This window comes from Prionailurus bengalensis, chromosome A2, assembly GCF_016509475.1.
Source record: "Prionailurus bengalensis isolate Pbe53 chromosome A2, Fcat_Pben_1.1_paternal_pri, whole genome shotgun sequence".
NCBI classification, from domain to species: domain Eukaryota; kingdom Metazoa; phylum Chordata; class Mammalia; order Carnivora; family Felidae; genus Prionailurus; species Prionailurus bengalensis.
In genome coordinates, this window is record NC_057348.1 from 69,538,005 (window position 1) to 69,557,955 (window position 19,951).

Below are 19,951 nucleotides of genomic sequence, written 5' to 3' on the forward strand. Positions count from 1 at the left end.
CTTCATTATTAGTGTATAAGAATGCCACTTATTTCTGTACATTAATTTTGTATCCTGCGACTTTACTGAATTCATGTATCAGTTCTAGCAGATTTTTGATGGGGTCTATTAGGTTTTCCATGTATAGCATCATGTCATGTGCAAAAAGTGAAAGTTTGACTTCATCTTTGCCAATTTTGATGCCTTTGATTTCCTTTTGTTGTCTGATTGTTGATGCTAGAACTTCCAACTCTATGTTAAACAACAGCGGTGAGAGTGGACATCCCTGTCGTGTTCCTGATCTCAGGGGGAAAGCCCTCAGTTTTTCCCCATTGAGGATGATGTTAGCTGTGGGCTTTTCATAAATGGCTTTTGTGATCTTTAAATATGTTCCTTCTATCCCGACTTTCTTGACGGTTTTTATTAAGAAAGGATGCTGAATTTTGTCAAATGCTTTTTCTACATCGATTGACAGGATCATATGGTTCTTATCTTTTCTTTTGTTAATGTGATGCATCACATTGATTGATTCGTAAATATGGAACCAGCCCTGCAGCCCAGGAATGAATCCCACTTGATCATGGTGAATAATTCCTTTTACATGCTGTTGAATTCGATTTGCTACCATCTTGTTGAGAATTTTTGCATCCATATTCATCAGGGATATTGGCCTGTAGTTGTCTTTTTTTGCTAGGTCTCTGTCAGGTTTGGGAATCAAAGTAATACTGGCTTCATAGAATGAGTCTGGAAGTTTTCCTTCCCTTTCTATTTTTTGGAACAGCTTGAGAAGGATAGGTATTATCTCTGCTTTAAATGCTTGGTAGAATTCCCCTGGGAATCCATCTGCTCCTGGACTCTTATTTGTTGGGAGATTTTTGATGACTGATTCAATTTCTTCACTGGTTATGGGTCTATTCAAGTTTTCTATTTCTTCCTGTTTGAGTTTTGAAAGTGTGTGGGTGCTTAGGAATTTGTCCGTTTCTTCCAGGTTGTCCAGTTTGTTGGCATATAATTTTTCATAGTATTCCCTGATAATTGTATTTCTGAGGCATTGGTTGTAATAATTCCATTTTCATTCATTATTTGATTTATTTGGGTCACCTCCCTCTTCTTTTTGAGAAGCCTGGCTGGAGGTTTATCAATTTTGTTTATTTTTTCAAAAAAAACCCACAACTCTTGATTTCATTGAGTTTTCATACAGTTTTGTTTTGTTTTTGTTTTTTGTTTTTTGTTTTTTGTTTTTTTTGGGTTTTTTTGGTTCTCTATTGTTTGTATCTGCTCTGATCTGTATTATTTCTCTTCTTCTGCTGGGTTTGGAGTGCTGTGCTGTTAGAGTTTGTGTTTGGGATTTTTCTTGTTTCTTGAGATAGGCCTGGATTGCGACGTATTTTTCTCTCAGAACTGCCTTCGCTGCATCCCAAAGCATTTGGATTGTTGCATTTTCATCTTCATTTGTTTCCATATATTTTTTAATTTCTTCTCTAATTGCCTGGTTGACTCATTCATTCTTTAGTAGGGTGTTCTTTAACTTCCATGCTTTTGGAGGTTTTCCAGACTTTTTCCTGTGGTTGATTTCAAGTTTCATAGCATTGTGGTCTGAAAGTGTGCATGGTATGATCTCAGTTCTTTTATACTTATGAAGGGCTGTTTTGTGACCCAGTATGTGATCTATCTTGGAGAACATTCCATGTGCACTCGAGAAGAAAGTATATTCTGCTGCTTTGGGATGCAGAGTTCTAAGTATATCTGTCAAGTCCATCTGATCCAATGTATCATTCAGGGCCCTTGTTTCTTTATTGATCCTGTGTCTAGATGATCTAATCAATGCTGTGAGTGGAGTATCAAAGTCCCCTGCAATTACCACATTCTTATCAATAAGGTTGCTTATGTTTATGAGTAATTGTTTTATGTATTTGGGGGCTCTTGTATTCGGTGCATAGACATTTATAATTGTTAGCTCTTCCTGATGGATAGACCCTGTGGTTATTATATAATGCCCTTCTTCATCTCTTGTTACAGCCTTTAATTTAAAGTCTAGTTTGTCTGATATAAGTATGGCTATTCCAGCTTTCTTTTGACTTCCAGTGGCATGATAGATAGTTCTCCATCCCCTCACTTTCAATCTGAAGGTCTAAAATGAGTCTCTTGTAGACAGCAAATAGATGGGTCTTGTTTTCTTTTATCCATTCTGATACCCTATGTCTTTTGGTTGGAGCATTTAGTCCATTTACATTCAGCGTTATTATTGAAAGATATGGGTTTAGAGTCATTGTGACTTCTGTCGTTTTCATGCTTGTAGTGTGTCTCTGGTACTTTGTGGTCCTTGCAACATTTCCCTCACAGAATCTCCCTTAGGATCTCTTGTAGGGCTGGTTTAGTGGTGATGCATTCCTTCAGTTTTTGTTTGCGAAGACCTTTCTCTCTCCTTCTATTCTGAATGACAGGCTTGCTGGTTAAAGGATTCTCGGCTGCATATTTTTTCTGTTCAATACATTGAAGACTTTCTGCCATTCTTTCTGTCCTGCCAAGTTTCAGTAGATAGGTCTGCTACTACCCTTATGTGTCTACCTTTGTATGTTAGGGCCCGTTTATCCCTAGCTGCTCTCAGAATTCTCTCTTTATCCTTCTTTTGCCAGTTTCACTATGATATGTCGTGCAGAAGATCGATTCAAGTTATGTCTGAAGGGAGTTTTCTGTACCTCTTGGATTTCAATGCGTGTTTCCTTCCCCAGATCAGGGAAGTTCTCAGCTATGATTTATTCAAATACACCCTCAGCCTCTTTTTCTCTGTCTTCTTCTTCTGGAATTCCTATGATACGTATATTGTTCCGTTTGATTGTATCACTTAGTTCTCTAATTTTTCCCACGTACTCCTGGATTTTTTTTATCTCTCTTTTTCTCAGCTTCCTCTTTTCCCACAATTTTATCCTTGAATCCACCTATTCTCTCCTCTGCCTCTTCAATCTGAGCTGTGGTCACCTCCATTTTATTTTGCACTTCATTTATAGCATTTTTTAATTCCTCATGACAATTTTTTAGTCCCTTGATCTCTGTAGCAATAGATTCTCTGCTGTCCTCTATGCTTTTATCAAGCCCAGCGATTAATTTTATGAGTATTATTCTAAATTCTTTTTCTGTCATATTGCTTAAATCAGTTTTGGTAAATTCGTTAGCTGTAGCTACTTCCTGGAATTTCTTTTGAGGAGAATTCTTCCATTTCGTCATTTTTGCTAGTTTTCTATCCCTTATGAGTGTTCAAATCTTGTTATGTGCTCTGCACCTGTGAGTATTGCTATATTAAAGGAGGGTCATACACTGTCCAGGGCCTGGCCTTTCAGGAGGTGTTTTTTCAGGGATTGTTACTTGCTCTCTGTTGTTGTGACTTTGATTATTTTATTACCCTACTCGTAGTGATTTTTTGGACCCTCCACCAGATGTGCCTTGATTTCTTCCTTGGAGTAGCCCTGGAAAGGAAAACAGATAGACAAACAGGAGACAAAAACACACAAACACACAAACAAATAAACAAACAAATAAACAAAAACAAAAACCTAAAGACTAAAAAACAAAAACAAAAACACCAACTACAAGTAAAGAAGAGAGTGGAGGCAGTGCTAATGGATGAGCACATACCACGGGAAAAATGCGTGGAGGGGGGGAGAAAAAATAAACATTGATTAGGCAGAGAGACTAAAAGGCTTAATCCAGAGAGAGAGAAAGGAAACTAAGGAAGGAGGTGGGGAAAACGAAACGAGGATACAGTTACCCAGACAGAGAAAATGTGTGGCTTGGTTATTCCAGAGAGAGAGAAAGGAGTGTAAAGAAGGAGGTGTAGAACATGTATGAAGATAATGGGTTAAATGTCTGTTTAGACAGACCGATAACCAGAGTGACCAGCCAAGGGAAGGAAGAGATAAGGAGGAGAAATGGGGTGGTGGGGTGGGGGAATATATCTGTATATCCAGAATTGACCTAGAATTAATCCAGGCAATGCTGCATAGCTTGTCAGGACGAGCTGTCCACAGGGTCTGTGCCGCTCCAGTCAATAGCAGTTACCCAGTGCAAAGGAACGTGGTTTGGTGTGGTCTGGACTCACCTCCACTATGGGCCTGGTAGTGATCCCTGAGGCCCCGACTTGGTGGTGGTGTGTGTGTGGGGGGGTGGGGAATGGTGATCCCCCAGTCTCTTTTCCACAGAGCCAGACCCAGTGGACAGTTTGAGTTGTCCTCACTGTGCCGCGGGTGCAGAGGGGGCGGTCTTCCCTCTCTCCACTGACTCCCCTGATCCTGTGCTTGACTAGGATTCAAAGTCCTGCTATGCGTGCTCTGGCCCTGGAGAAGCGCCTCTCAGTGTGGCCGATATGTGGTCCCGCTGGCTTTGTGTGTCACCGCACTTCAGGGAGGACCGACTTCTCCTCCTGCGGACTGAGCCGCCACCCTCGCCACCGAAAGCCCCTGGGGTGGCGGACACAGGCCGACTTTGTCTTTTCCCACAGCACTCCAGGGAGACAGTGGCCTTGTCCCCCTGCAGACTGCACCCTCGGCCCAGCCACTGTGCCCAGGGTGGCTGATGCAGGCAGGTTTTGTACTATTGTGCAGCCCTCCGGGGAGGGAACCACTTTCTCCAGCTGCGGACTGTGCCCCTGACCTACCACTGCACCCAGGGCTGGCTCCCTTCCTCCCCAGGTGGACTTCGGAACAGGGAGCCGGCCCCAGTCCAAAGAAAGCCCCGCAGTTACAGATCGGATCCCTCTCAGTCTCAGTCCGAGGTCTTTCTCCTGTCCAGATATGGTCCTGCACTTCCCCAGCCACTCTTTCTCCTCCCTTTGCCTCTCCGCAGAAGGGGGTGCCACCCCTCCATGCCCACTTGGCCTTTTTTAATCTCCCCCAGTTCTCAGTTACCCACCTATCTTTTTTCCAGCTTTCCCATTTTTTTCCTAATAGATTCAGTTTCTTTTCCTCCCAGGCTCTGGTGTTCAAAGTCCCTTGGCTTCTACACTTCTTTGTTTCAGAGACACGGGACATATGGATCCCCCTACTTCTCCTCCATGTTGGCCCCTCTCCCTTTGTTTCTTTTTCTCCCATCATTTTGATCCTGTAACTAGGGGGAGCATCTGTAAAATATAATTCTCTGGACTCATGGTCAAATGGGACCTTTTCAGGGTTGGACACGAAGATCGGGTCCTTTGGGTTACTATAGTTATGGAAATGGTAAACCCATTCAATTATGCCAGTTTTGTACCACGGGACCTGGGCTTTATCTTATTGTTTTTCATTCACTGTGAGGAGACGGTGCCAAGCAATAAATATCCAAGTGAGGAGAAGAAGGTCCTGGTACAGACATTAGTGGTTCTGGGGGACTTTGCCTTTTCTTTTCCCCCTTTCTCCTCACCAGAGGACTCAATAACCCTGTTAGCTTTTCCCTTTGCAGGAAGAATGCCTCATCAGGTACATTTCTTCATTCTCACCTGTTCAGGGAAAAGCCAAGGGGTGCAGGATTTGTGGTGTCTCGGAGGGAATAAGCATATAGCCCAGATGGACCTTTAAGAAAGTTATGGATTTTAGGGGTTTTAGAGATACTGGCCAGTGGACACATTTTAGCAGCCATGAGTAAAAATTCAGAGCTCTTTTAAGCAAATAAGAAAACCCACAATAGCCTCCTCTCCTTCTTTCTACATAAAATACTTAAGAAAGGTTTAAATTTCAGTTAAGGCATCGTTGTTTTTCTTTTTTATCTCAATTGCTACTTCTTGATTTGTGTGTGTGTGTGTTACCTTAATCTTACGTGTTATTACCGAAAAAATTTCAATGATGTCACTATGAGCCCTCTTCGTAGGTGGCTGATTTCTTTTCCAGGGAGTCCCAAAAGACTTCTCCAGAATTGGGTCTGTCACTACCAGCATGATAACAATGGGAAAAGCCCTTAGGCTCCTGGAGTGTAATGCCAGAGTCTTGGCTTATTGGTATGCATGGCATTAAATAATGTCCAGGAAGCGTCCATGGGGTTTTGCATTTATCAACGGGCTAGTCTACCTTCTCAAGGCTCTAAGGAGGTGCTAATCCCAAAAGTTCAGGACATTTTTATTTGTCCATTATTTTTTTTAGCAACATCACGCCAGGAATTAGACCCATCATATCCCATCAGGTCAGGGAAGGCAGTGACACTTGTGAGTGAACTGGTGACACAGAGACTGTAGGCCTCTGTTGTAGTTTTCATTTTGTGTTGCCTTTGGTTTCTGCTTGCAAGGTTATTTCACTTTTCTGGGTTAGGACATACAGTGCAGGCAAGAACCATTAAGTCATTGGTTGCAGGCAGGCGTCTCTCATCCCACTCACCTACAGGAATCCTTTCCTCATGCCTTTAGTCCAGAGCCTCTCCTCAGGAAGTGACAGTAAGTCTGCAATCCGATCTGATCCAGTCCCACCTCCTCAGCTTTCCTTGGCCTTGATTCAGAGACGACCCTTTCACACTTTAATAGTCAAGTAAGGCTTTTATAATTAGTGGTCTAATCATCTTATTAGAACATATGATACTGATCATGCTTCTCTGGGGATCATTGGATTATTATGGAAGCGATAGCCTTTTGGGTTGCATACCACAGGCAAAACGTGACAGAGGAAATATGGAAAAGCACATAGTAGCAAGAAAACTTCTAGCAAGTGGTGCTTCTTTCCCAGGTGGTATTACCCACCTGAGTTAGATGGTTAGTTAGCAAGTCACAGGTAAAGGACACTCCCGTGGATTAAGTGCTAGGGCAATCATGCAATCCTGCTGATTACACAAACTGTTTTGTGTGGGTCTTAGCTTATAACTAACCAATGACCCAACCTTTGTGGTTTTTAGTAAGATGGCAAGACACCCTTCAACAACAAGTTCAGGAAAGTGAAAAAAGATAGTTTTATTACTTAAAAGACATGGAAATTATACTTGGTGTCAGCAAGATTTTTGTTGGGTCAGGGAGACAGAGAGAGGGGAGAGAGAGAGAAGATAGTACACACAGGGTGGGGTTGTGTTTTTGTTATGGTATAAATGGGGGTCTTGGGTGTCATGGCATTAGTCTTTATTGGTAAATTAAGACATAAGAGTGGGAAAAGTACAGAGAATAAAAGACAAGTGTCCCAAATGCTGAGTTATTGAAATCAACCAAGCCTTACCAATCAACGGAGCTTCAGTGGGGGGAGGTGTCCTATTTGTCTAGTCCTGTGGCTAGGGATGTGTTTATCGGAGATAGCTTTCTTTGAAATGGATGCCTCTTTGAGATGTATGTCCTGGCAATCAAAGCTTAAGTCAGACACTTGCATTACAAAAAAGAAAACCACAATTGTGTGGGCTCCTGCTACACTAACAAAAGTCAATCAGTCCTCTGGAAGGTAGTTCCTCACCTGCAGAGTGTTTAAACTCTCCTTTAGGGTAATGACAATGTGCCTTTATCCTGACTTTCACATGATAGATAGCATTTAGATGCATAAAGACCCTTAAAATATTTTATTCCACTTTAGGCCTCCAAAGTTCCATCAAGTTTTTCCTCTTGACACTCCAGACACACTGATCTCTCTGGAAAACTCCACTCAATGTGGGCAGTGTGGTATTTATCCCTGAATGAAAACTTGGCTAACTACAGAGATGAGTCCTCTCACAGTATTTGCTGATATGAACTGCCACTTTCTAAATCCCAAGGCTCAGAGATAATTCTCTCTCCCACTGTCATAGCCTTCTCTAAAACATGGATGCTTAAACTGATCAGAGTGCTAGGGGTGTGTCTTACTTTCCTTCTACAGATTTGACTCTAAGAATATTTGCTACTCAATGGTTAACTCCTATGCAATCAGGAAAATCACTACCTTCTCATGGTGTTCAACATTAAACATTTCCCAATATTAACATCCTCTATGAACAATGGTTGACCACGTACTATGTAATAGTTTCTGCAAAAACAGAAATAAAATTAAAAAAAAAAAACACTAAAGTTTGGCTCTGAAATCCAGGAATCAAAAGTTTTGTTAGGATAGAAAATTTATCCTACAATAGCTGGCTAAATTCTTCATCACAGATACAGCTAATATTTTACCAGTTCCTACCATTTTCATAGAACAAGATGTTTCTAGTAATTGAATGTTACAGCTATTAAAATCTGGATTATGTAGGAAAATTACAAGTCTATATTTTGTAAGAATGTATACTATGCCATTATCACACTACTTGCAAACATGCGTATCCATAGAGGTTTACAGATATTTTTTAAAATTAAGGTTATAATTCTTGCCCTCTCAGATTTATTTTCTTGTTAAAAACTATAGTCACGGGGCGCATGGGTGGCGCAGTCGGTTAGGCGTCTGACTTCAGCCAGGTCACGATCTCGCGGTCCGGGAGTTCGAGCCCCGCGTCGGGCTCTGGGCTGATGGCTCAGAGCCTGGAGCCTGTTTCCGATTCTGTGTCTCCCTGTCTCTCTGCCCCTCCCCCGTTCATGCTCTGTCTCTCTCTGTCCCAAAAATAAATAAACGTTGAAAAAAAAAACAAAAAAAACTATAGTCACTTGCAGGTTTATAGTATGAAAAATAATCATTTCCAGGAACATATTACTCATTATTTCACATGTAATCAGAGATTTAATTCACATTAATAAAACAGATATTTTAGTAAGGCACTTGTATTCTGGACAGATGATTACTCCGTTGGCTTCTGCAGAATATTGAGGGTAATTTATTGAGCCTCCGTGTATTATTTCTCTCACATTCAGATCTTTACCATTGATATGCTCATTATCCTCAAATGTGCATCTCAATCTGAAGTATTTCTGAGCTTGACACTAACATAGCCATATCCAGTATCCTACTGGAGAATCTCATTTGGGTAATATGTCTTCAAGCTCATGTAAAACCGTTAACTTTCTATCTTCTTTATCAGCTCCTTTTCCTGTTTTCTCCACCTTGAAAAGTTTCTTTCCACCTATTTCTCTGTCTCTTACCTCTCAAGTAGCTTATCAATTTTATTACATGAGTCTCTTGAGTGTGTTCTTTCCTCTTACAAAGAAAGAGAGAAAGAAAGAAAGAAAGAAAGAAAAGAAAAAAGAAAGAAAAGAAATTCTTACTTATGTTCTACTTCAGATCTTTACATCTTCTGTCAATATTTTCCATGTTACTTCCTTTCAATCTGTTCTCCATGCTGCTGAGAAAATAATCTTCTCAAGGATTCTCAAAAATAAGGAATAAAATCAACTCCTTCTTTGTTTAAAAACTCCCCAATTTTGGGGCGCCTGGGTGACTCAGTTGGTTGAGCGGCTGACTTCAGCTCAGGTCATGATCTCGCAGTTTGTGAGTTCGAGCCCTGCATCAGGCTTGTGCTGACAACTCAGAGCCTGGAGCCTGCTTCCGAGTCTGTGTCTCCATCTCTCTCTGCCTCTCCCCTGCTCATTCTCTGCCTCTCTCTCTGTCAAAAATAAACTTAAAAAAAATTTTTTTTAATCTCCCCAATTTCTTCCCATTGCTTTTTATTTCCTTAAATAAATTTCCTTAAAAAATTTAAAGGAGATTTAAGGAAATTTAAATTTCCTTAAAAAATATATTAAAAATACCTTTTTAGCCTGGTAAAATACACATAATCTAAACTTTACCATCTAAATCATTTTTAAGTGAACAGTCTGGTAGTGTTATGTATATTCATATTGTACAACCATCATCAACATCCAAATCCAGAACACTTTTCATCATTCAAAACTGAAGCTGTATCCATTAAATAATAATTCCCCATTCCCTTCTCCTCCCAACACCTGGCAACTGCTATTCTACTTTTTATCTCTATGAATGTAAGTATTTTAGTTACTTCATAGAAACGGAATCATAAAGTAATTATCTTTTTGTTACTAACTTATTGCACTTAGCATAATGCCCGCAAGGTTTATACACATTATAATATATGTTAAAAAATTCCTACCTTTTCAAGGGTAAACCATATTCCAGTGTAGTTGTATAACATATTTTGTTTATCTGTTTGTCAGTGGACCCTTGGCTTGCTTCCACATTACAGATATGGTAAGGAAGGCTGTTATAAACATAAGCGTACAGATATCTTGTTGAGAACCTGCTTTCAATTCTTTTAGGTATATACCCAGAAGTGGAATTCCTGGATTTTATGTTAATCTTGTGTTTAATTTTTTGAGAAAATGCTGTATTGATTTTCAAAGAAGCTGTGCCATTTTACATTACCAAAAACAGGGCACAAAGATTCCGTTGTCTCCACTGTCTTGCCAACAACCACGTTTGTCATTGTCTATTTTATCTTAGTCATGTTCATTGTAATGGGTGTGAGGTGATACCTCACTGTTGTTTTGATTTGCATTTCCCTAAAAATGAGCATCTTCTATTGTGCTTATTAGGCATTTGTATATCTTCCTAGGGAAAGTGTCTATCCAAGTGCTTTGTCCAGCTTTCAAATTAGTTTCTTTTGAGTCTTAGGATTTCTCTATATATTCTGGATATTAATCCCTTATTATGTGTATAATGTATAAATATTTTCTGCCATTGAGTAGAGGAGTTCTATCTATTACAAATTTGTGATCTCCAAAGAGGCAGCATCAATAAACAGTTCCTCATGTGTTGATAACTAGTAAAGATACTTCAAATGTGAAAACAGCAATGTAGTAATGCTATAGTATAGTATAGTATAGTATAATATAGTATAGTATAGTATAGTATAGTATAGTATAGTATATAGCAATATAGTAATGTCAAAACCAAGAAAACATGGCATTGCCAAAAGCTATCAATATTTCCCCAACAACAGAAAAAAAGACAAATCTGTAATCTAGCTGATTAAAAATGTAAAATAGCTCTATTGAAGAAACTTGACAAGCTACAAGTAAACTCAGATAAACAGTTAAACAAAATTCACAAGAGGGTACAGGAATAAAATGAGACCTTTATCAAAGCACAGAAATGATTAAAAAGAGAGAAACAAATTCTGGAGGTAAAGAATTCGATGAGTTGGATGAAGTGAAGAATACAATAGAGAACATCTAAGGTAGAGTAAGCAGAGAGAAGAAAGGGGAAAAAATGAGTTAAAGTATGTAACCTTTGAAATCACACAGATATAAGACAATGAAGAGCCAAGAATAAATGAGTGAAGAAACCCTGAGTAGTGTAGGTAATTCAATCAAAATGTCATCTCCAAATAATCAGGATTCCAGAAGGAGAAGAGAGAGAGAAGACAGAAAATTAAGTTAAAGAAATAATAGGTAAACAGTTTTCAAGCCTAGAAAACTTGGACATCGAATTTCAAGAAGATAATAGATCACTGTATTATCTCCATACCAAATGACATTCTGTAAGTCACATTATAATGAAACTATAGAAAAATCAAAGGTAAGTAAAGAATAAGTACTAAAGGCAGCCAGGAGCAAAAACAGTTTAACCCACAAAGGAACTCCCACTAGACTGCCAGCATATTTCTCAGCAGAAATCCTGGAGGCCAGGAAAGACTAGAATGATATATTCAAAGTGCTGAAAGAGAAAAATTGCAGACTGAGAATACAGTATCTGGCAGTTATCCTGAATATATGAAGGATAAAGAAAGACATGTATAGACTAAAAACCTGAGGGGATTTATCACCAGTAGACCTACCTTGCAAGCAATGCTGAAAGGAGCCCAAGTTAAATTGAAAAATGCCACTTAGTAATAGGGAAGCGCATGGGAGTGTACCACACACTGGTAAAGTGAAAAATATACAGTCAGATTCGGAAAATTCTAATTCTGTAAGGATGATGGAGAAAGCACTTAAGTATAGTATAAAGGTTAAGCAAATAGAGGTTTCAAAATAGCTATAGCTACTATAATTTGGAATTGAATATACAGCATAAGAAGAGGTAAATTGTGGCATCAAAAATATTAAAGGGAAAGAAGAAAAGTGTGAAGCTTTTACTAGAAAAATGAAGGTAAGTAGCTATCAGTAAAATCAACAAGTGGGACTACATCAAAATGAAAAGCTTTTACACAGCCAAAAGAACAATCACCAATATGAAAAGGCAACCTGCAGGATGGAAGAAAATATTTGCAAACTATATATTATGTAAGGTTTTAATATACAAAACATACAGAGAACTTACATGATTCAGTAACAACAATAACAGTAACTACTGCAACAAAAATAACTATGACAACTCAATGAAAAAAAATGAGCCGAGGAACCTAATAAACATTATCCAAAAAAGGCATCCAAATGATTAACACATACATGAAAGGACGCTTAACATCACAAGTCATCAGGGATACGCAAATCAAAGTTACAGTACATATCACCTCACCTCACACATGTTAAGATGGCTATCATCAAGAAGGCAACAGGTAACACACATTGGCTAAGATGTGGGGAAAAGGAAATCCTTGGACATGTCTGCAGGAATGTAAATGTGTTCAGCCACTATAGAAGAAGAATGGACCCTCCTCAAAAAAATAAAAAATAGAATTAAAATATGATTTAATATTGACACTTCAGGGTGTATACCCACCCAAAGGATATAAAAACAGGATATCAAAGAAAATATGTACACTCATGTTTGTTGTAACATTATTCACAATAACCAAGATATGGAAATCATCTAAGTGCCTGTCGATGAATGAATGGGGAAAGAAGATGTGGTATAAGTGTATAATGGAATATTATTTAGCCATGAGAAAGAACGATACCCTGGGGTTTGTAATAGTATGGATAGGCCTAGAGGAAATTATGCTAAGTAAGGTAAAGCAGACAGAGAAAGACAAATACAGTATAATATAACATATATGTGGAATCCAAAAAAAATCACATTCATAAAAACAGAGTAAATGGAGGTTATCAGAAGCTGAGGTTGGGAGAATAGGGCAGATGTTGTTTAAATGTACAGATTTGACACCAATAGACAAATAAGTCCAGGAGATCTAATTCATAGGATAGTGAAACAACAATATTGCCCTATAATAACCAAGCTTGCCAAAGACCAGATCTTAGGTATTTCCATCCCAAAAAGAAATTAAAGTTATATGATGAGATAGATGTGCTATCATTACAATGGCAATTAAATTACTGTATATAAATGTCTCAAATCAACACATTGTACACCTTACATGTGCACAGCTTTTTATGTCAAATACATTTCAATAAAAAAGAGAAATGCTCAATATAGTCAATTAAGGTGAAATGAAAGAAATAGACAGCAGCTTAAAGCCACATGGTGGAATGAAATATTAATAAAAGTAAATGCACAGGTAATTGTTGTGAAATGTCATCCAAAAGATGTGGTTTTCAGTTGACCTGTGAGCCAGACTTCAGGCCCTCAGAGGTTTCGCACTTTTCTCCTCTCCTTGTGGTGTGTATTCTAACGGCCTTTCCCATTCCCAGACGCTACTCCAAGGACATAGCCGTGAGATGGTGATTTGGTGTTGAAAACACCTACGTGGTAAATGTGACTGGGCCCAGTTCCGTTTCTTTAGAAACTTGTAGGGTTTAGTGAGTGGGTGCAGGGATCCATCTGCCTTGCTACCACCTAAGAGAAATTTCAAATGTAAGTTCCTTTTGCTTATTAAAACTGCCACCTACCAACCTGAAGTGGCCTGCCTCTTCCTTTGGTTTCTCTCTGCCTTCTGTATAGGAAGACCAGTGTCAGGTGATACCTGGAAACTTCTCAGAGGGTTATGAACCAACAATTGGTAAGTTAGGCAGGAGACCGAAGAATGGGCCTTGAGAAAGATACATCTGGAGGGGAAATCCCAAGTGGGCCATTGACCTGTCTGTGGGAAGGGAGGACCCTATGTCAGATACTTGTAGATGGCCACACAAAGATGGGATGGCCTCAGAACACCACTGGGTCTAATGTGCTTGTTAAAGGAACTACACCTTGTGCAGTGTGTCAGAGAAAGGAAGCTCATGGTAGCCCCAGTGGGCTGGCCTCTACTGTGGACACTTTGGCCAGCCGCAATGTCCAACTGGAGGCTAAAGCCATGTTAGGAAGTTAAAAGATGAGCTAAGATCGGAAGAGAACATGAGACTGCCCACCACCATGACAGCTTCGGGGCTGGCAGACAAAATGGTAGAGCAGGATGATAGTAGGAGACTTTAGCATGCCATTTTGCAATGCAATCTGCCATGGACTAAAGATCTAGGCACTAATGACAAGATCATTAGTCATTGACCTTGACTAATGACTAATTAGTCATCCACCTTTTAGTGGAATCTCTATAAAGGTGGAATCTCTATAAAGGTGGAATCTCTATAAAGAAGTGACGAAAGTAAAGAAGAGGATGTTGTGGTAATTGATGAAGAAACAGAATCTCTAATACAAAGGAAAATTTTAAATAACACGTATCCCCCAAACCTTTAGGAGAAAACTTCTTTCTTTCCAGGTCCTTTGAAATTGTAAATCTTAACATGTCTTTGAAATGTAAACACCCCAGCAGATAATCAAAACACTGCCCACAGAGACTGAAGAAAATACAAGTGGGGTGGGGGAAGACTCTAACATACAGACCACTATAGCAGCTAGCTTTTCAACTGCATTATAATGACCTCTCAAAAAATCTTTAATTCTGGCCATTTTTAAGTCTTTTGTTATTTGTTATTTGCAGATAGTAGCTGTTTTACTCTAATGCTTTGTCAAAAAAAAAAAGTGTCCTTGCAAAAGTCATTTAGGAAATTCATTTTTTAAAAAAAAAGGCTTTGGTGAGTAAAGGTTTCTGGTAACTAAGGTTAACTTGGCTTCATGTGGAAGGGACAATGATGAACTTTCAAACCACCCCCCCCCCCCAAGGCTACCTGAATAGGCAGTCCCACCATATGTCATGGATGGTAGCTGGGGACCTATTTCTTCTGTTCTCTTTCCCACATAGGTGAGACAGGATCATTATATTGATGATATAATTTTAACACGTAAAGATTTGCCTCTACTCCAGGACACCTTGCGGGCTTTGCTGGAACATCTGCAAAAGAAAGGATATACAACAAACCCATAGAAAATTCAGGCAACAGGCACTCACATAAGGTTTGAGTTATCCTCTAGTCAGATAAGACTCATATTGTTCCAGAAGCTGTGATTTATAAGATGCAAGTCCACCCAAACTCTAAGAATGTGAAAGAGGCACAAGGTTTTGTAGGCTTGGGGGTTTTTGAGGACTTTTATTCTCTACCTGGCACAGTGCCTCTATACTTTAACGCATCTGATGAAAAAAGAACATATATGGGATAGGGGATCAGAACAGCAAGCCACCTTTGAGAAAGTAAAAATAATAGTAAGGCATGGGGTGCCTGGGTGGCTCAGTCAGTTGAGCTTCTGACTTCAGCTCAGGTCATGATCTCATGGTTCGTGGTATAAGCCCCTCATTGGGCTCTGTGCTGACAGCTCAGAACCTGGAGCCTGTTTGCCGTTCTGTCTCCCTCTCTCTCTGCCCTTCCCCACCTCACGCTCTTCCCCCCCCCACACTCTCTCAAAAATAAATACACATGTTTAAAGAAATGAATGTTTAAAATGGTACATTAAAAAAATAATAGTAAGGCAGATTAGAGCTCTGGGCATTTGTCCAACAGGGCTCCTTTTTGGATTAGACGTGTCTTTGACTCCAGAGGCATGGGTTGGCACTGTGGCAGGGACAGTAAGAGGAGAGAGTACCTCTAGCATTTTGGTCAAAATCTGACATACCCTCAAGAGAACAATGGTTTTTAGCCAATGTACACAGCTCTCCTCCAGGTGGAGCCTCTCACTGTAGAACACACTGGGATGAGAACTTCCATGACTGTGCAGGAGAAGATGAAAACTATTTTTCATCGACCCATCTCTGCTATGGCTCAAACCCCTACTTTGACTAAGTGGCATGCCTGTTTTCAGCAGAGGAGTCCCTGTCCACTGCCCAGTGTCTCTAGATGTGCAGGCACTACCAGGCCCTGTATAGAACCTCCAGATGCCCCACACCTATTCCTAATGGTGGCCCCTGCAGCCGAGAAAGAGTGGGTAGGAGTGATTTCCACTGATACCTGGTATACTGAGGACATCTACTCACATGGTCTGTGATCAGTATTCAGCCCAACATCGACACCATCTGGATGAGAACAGGAAAAACCATAGCAGCCAGTGGGTTGAAAGCAAGTCAGGCTGTTAACCCTTTGCACTGACAGCTGGGCTTTTCTAAAGGTATTAACCAGAGGGCTCAGACAATGGAAAGCCAAGTGCTTTGATGATTATGAATAAGCCCTTATGGAGTCAAAATATGTGGAAAGACATTTGGGTCTGTCTGCCAGAGCCTAAGGCGGACCTCACTGTTTTCACTGTACCAGCGTATAAGACACTGACACCTCCTGGCAGTCAGAAAGCTCACGCTTTAACTACTTGTACTAAAGTACAAGCTTTAACTACTGAACTCCGTTAGAATGGGTGCATAGAAAGAGTGGCCACTGCAGTACCCAGATGGAATGGCATATTGCTAGCAATGCTGAATTACCTTGAAGTACATTGAGGTGGGTAACGCAGTAACAGCCTGTCCTGTGAGTTCTAAACAATGTCCAAGGAAACTGCCAGAAGCATCTGGAGCCATTCACTGGAATTCCTAACCAGGAAGACATTGGCCGGTTGATTCGATCAGCCCTCTTCCTCTGAGTGAATGTTCTAAATACACCCTGGTTTCTGTGGTCACTGCATCCGGCCCAACCCAAGCTTTCCCTTCCTGCCATGCAAACCAGGCCGCCACCATTAGGGGATTCGAGAAACTGGAAACTATGTATGGATGCCTTCATAAAATATACACCTTTCAAAAGTGGGAGTCACCTTTCAAAAGTATAATATGCAAAACTGGGCAAAAGAACATGACTCTGAATGGAGGTTTTACCTACCCTATAACTCACAAACGGCAGGGCTGGTAAAAAGAAAAAAAAAAAAGAATATTAAACTAACAAGTTAAATTAAATATGAAAGTAACAAGCAAAACCATCTTGGCTAGTGGCCTAAAATACTGCTCCAACCTTAACACATTGGAATGATCAACCAGCAGGGCCTATTACTCCCTATGATAGACTAGAGCCCCCCACCGAGATATCCAGCACCCTAATAAAAGTAAAAGCTGTGGGAAACAGCCTTTACCGTGACCGTACATAAGATTAACTTGCTCTCCTGCTGACAACACCAAGTCCTATGACAACAAAAAAAGGAATTATCTCCTGAAATTTAGAATGGGACATTCCCCTGGGATAGGAAAGTTGCTTTGCACCTTGAGTGCCATCTCTGCTTGGATCTCTGCTTGGATTCCATCGCCCTGCTTCAAGCTGGACTTGATGAAATACACTATGCTTGAAATTGAATATACCTCGAGAGAGGGGAAGTGTGGGCATCTTGGACTGTATATCTCATTCACGATTTACCTTCTCATGCTTGCCACTGTGTTCCCCCTGGCCGACGTCTATGGTACCCTACAACCAAGCCAAGGTTTTAAAGCTGCCAACTCCATCTCCTCGAGGCCAGGAAGACACTGTGCTTCATTAGTATGATCATTTGGCCACCACTTTGTTCCCTCCACGGGAACAAAGAGGATGTTTGCATATTTTCCAAACTCCTCTTCCCAGGTGTCCCTGTTGGCCTGACCATCCTTCCACACCTTCTCCAAGTCTGGCACATGATCACGATGAGCAGGGGGATTTTTAGCCACAGGGATATGGGGCTCATGGCATTATGTCTGCTGTTCTGCACTTTGGTTGCCAAGGAACACGCCCCTGGGGCCCCTCCAGATCAGGAGCAAGGGCCTTACCACCTAGACAACATTCTGGAAATGAGACCACTCACCTCCTCACCCATTCAGCCCTTCACAAATGTGGGACTGTGACATGATTCCCTTCTCTTGCCATGTCATAGTGCTGCACTGAACATCCTACATGTTCTATTATCCTGATCCAACCTTTGCCAGGTAAAGTCCCTGTCTTCGGATCCCCAGAATGGACTGTGCTGTTAGAAATCACAGGGACACTGCTGTTAATGCAGGGAGGTGCTGTGCATACTCATTTTACAATCTGACCTGAGATCCTAATGTGTTCAGTCATTTCCCACCTCAAATTCTCGTGTGAATGCCAGGATCCTTTTTCCTACTCTGGGCACCCAGGTCTCAGGCTTGCCACAAGTCACTGGGGTCTGGGGATTTGGTCTGCATTCTGGACTCCAACCCTCCTGTTGGCCATAGTGCTGTGTCTGATTCTATGTCCTTCCTGTGTTCTACCTCAGGGTACAAAGGTCACACCCAGGAATGAGAATGAGAACTGTGTGGGGTGGACCATCGATGCAGGCCTGCTGAAGCAGTGAGTGGAGCACCTCGTACCCGCATTCCTGGGGAGAGACCCCACGTACGTCTCCACCTTCTTGGGCACGTACCCAACTTTTACTACCACCCAGCAGGTCCTGGAAGTGTTGTTTATGAGGTGAGCACCCTGCCCTTCACAGCCCAGTGTGATTCAGTCCTTGAGGTTTTGAGTCTAGGGAAAGTCACCAACTCCCTGAGTCTCACTTTGTTCCTCTGATCGGGGTAGAAAAACTCCAGGTTCTCAGTGGGGGCACTGCAGGGAAAGTCACCCTGGCCTGTGGAAAGCTCTGCTGGCAGGGCTGCGTCTCTGCTGGGTCATCTTTGTCCTCTTGCCCATGATCAACTTTCTGCCTCATCCCTCACTGTCGCCAGGTGTTGACTTGGGCTGTTTTCCCATTGGAAAAGGAGATTGGAGGCTCTGTCTGTGTGTCTGAGTCCTGGCTCAAACCAGTCAAGGATGCCCAGGATGAGCAGCACGCCCAGACCCACACCAATATGTGTGATGGAGCTGACTGGGGCCCTATCATTCTTCAAACACGCAGGAAGCCCCACTAGGTGCAGGCACTTCTGTAGGAGCTGACTGGGATCCAATGCGCAGAGAGGACAGTACCCTCCCCTCCAGAGCTCCATTCTAGTCAGCAGTCAGGGACTCTGGATAGGACAAGACGTAGCATCCACAGGACAGCTCATATGATGTCCTTCTGGCCTCCTCCAGATACGGATGCTTCCATTCGGAGGCTGAGGAGGATGGCGGACCCCGGGAGCAGGAGAAACTGTGAGTAGGCTGAGCTCAGGCTGGAGGGCCTTCCTTCTCCAAGAGGGCAGTGCTGAGACTGTGCGTGGGAGGGGCTGCAGGACCCAGCATCCCACACGTCTGAGAGTCCTGTGAGAGGGCAAAGATCTGAGGGCTTCTCCCTGGAAGCAAGGAAAGGGGTTCTGTCCTGTCTGGTAGAGGTAGGGCTGTGGGCACAAGGAGGCAGCAGAGGGCGCCAGAGGACCACGTCAGCCCCTTAGAGAGTCCAACCCCATCCCTTCCCACTCACAGCCTTGCCTAGACCCCCATCAGGGGACCCAGCATAACGGTTTTGGGGAGCATCACGCTCACCACCTTGGGGAACATCCACGGTGCGTGCTTAGCAAGGGTACAGGAGACACAGTGAGGGCTCAAGGAGCACATATCACCCACACGATGGGAGAACGGTGTCAGCGGGACGACACCCACATGTGCACTGAGTGCATGAGGCAGCACAGAGGCACAGGTCGTCACGTTGAAGGCATCAGGAGGGTCCCAGCAAGCCCAGGTAAGAGACAGAGTCCTCTTGTCCCGTATTTGCGCAGATTTTCATGGAGCGCTAGGGTATGCAGTGAAGGCACTGACTCACCCCGACACCACCCCTCCACTCACACACGGACTTGAATTCTAGTGGGAGGTAGGCAGGGGGACACACGGAGGAGTCTGGCTGGCTTCCCCAAGATGGACAGACTTTGCCACATCATTGGTTAAGGGGTCCCAGTCAAAAAGACTTTGGCCAGTCCCTCTTCAGTGACTAAACTATCTCAAGCAGGACTCCTAAATCACAGGTGGGCAAGGTGTAGGAATAGTCTCTGGACATCCAGGAGCAGGAGGCATAGAGGCCAGGTCCCACAGGCCTGTCCTGAGACATCAGTGGGGGAGGAA

At 41.9% G+C, this 19,951-nt stretch overlaps 1 protein-coding gene and 1 long non-coding RNA gene across 2 annotated transcripts in view; both read left to right on the top strand.

Moving 5' to 3' along the window:
• LOC122487681 overlaps nt 1-19,951 on the top strand; it is a 176,900-nt gene that overhangs the window by 63,558 nt on the left and 93,391 nt on the right. The window lies entirely within an intron of this gene.
• Nucleotides 18,346-19,580, top strand: LOC122487692. Its single transcript, XR_006298445.1, has 2 exons — nt 18,346-18,391; nt 18,989-19,580. It is a non-coding gene; the product is annotated as an uncharacterized LOC122487692 (long non-coding RNA).